Genomic DNA, 946 nt, shown 5'->3' on the forward strand with positions numbered 1-946 from the left:
AAAGAAGGAGGTTGGGCCAATCGTGGGCCAACGCGTCCCTGGTCTTTGAGAAATAAATTGGGCAGTGAGAGTTGTCTTCTTGAGGCGAAGAGGTCCACCTCGGCCTCGCCGAAGATCTCCCAGATCCTCTGAACCGTCTGCGGATGGAGCGTCCACTCCCTTGAGGGGACATTGCTCCTTGATAGCATGTCCGCTCTTTGGTTCAATTTGCCCAGTATATGCGCTGCTCTCAGCGAGCGCAGGTTGGGTTGAGCCCATTCTAAGAAGCGCTCTACCAGAGTGAAGAGCCGTTTCGGGGAGAGGCCTCCCTGGCGATTTATGTAGGACACCACATCGGATTAGCACATGGTGCCCCTTTAGGACTGGCAGGAAGAACTGACAGGCTCAACATACTGCTAGCATTTCCAGGCAGTTGATGTGGGAGCCTTTTTCCGCCTTCGACCAGTGGCCGCAAGGCGGTATGCCCCCGCATTTCCAGGCAGTTGATGTGGGAGCCTTTTTCCGCCTTCGACCAGTGGCCGAAAATCGGTATGCCCTCGCACAGCGCCCCCCAACCTGAGTTGGAGGCATCTGTCGTGACAACTGTCCTTCTGCAAACCATCCCCATGTCCACGCCCTGTTCCATCCAGCGGGAGTTCTTCCAGCGCTGAAGGGGGCGCATATGCAGCAGAACCAACTGTAGCACTGGCGATGCTGCCGCCATGAGGCCCAGCATCCTTTGAAACGCTTTGAGAGGGCGAGTGGTACCAATCTCGAAGGAGGTCACCAGCCTCCATATGGCCAGAGCTCGTTCCGGCGTGACTACAGGTCTCATTTGGGCTGAGTCGAAAATTGTTCCCAGTAATGAAATTCACTGGATGGGGAACAACGGGCTCTTGGCAAAATTGACCCTGAGTTCCAGGGTCCTGTGTGATATTAATTCTGCCTCTGACTGGGCCAGAACGAG

At 55.5% G+C, this 946-nt stretch overlaps 1 protein-coding gene across 1 annotated transcript in view; it reads right to left on the reverse strand.

The window, feature by feature from the left end:
• The window catches only part of LOC107725209 (contactin-associated protein-like 5), a 49646-nt gene that overhangs the window by 12087 nt on the left and 36613 nt on the right, over nt 1-946 (reverse strand). The window lies entirely within an intron of this gene.

This window comes from Sinocyclocheilus rhinocerous, unplaced genomic scaffold, assembly GCF_001515625.1.
Source record: "Sinocyclocheilus rhinocerous isolate Xijiao unplaced genomic scaffold, SAMN03320098_v1.1 scaffold3807, whole genome shotgun sequence".
In the NCBI taxonomy this organism is placed as follows: Eukaryota; Metazoa; Chordata; class Actinopteri; order Cypriniformes; family Cyprinidae; genus Sinocyclocheilus; species Sinocyclocheilus rhinocerous.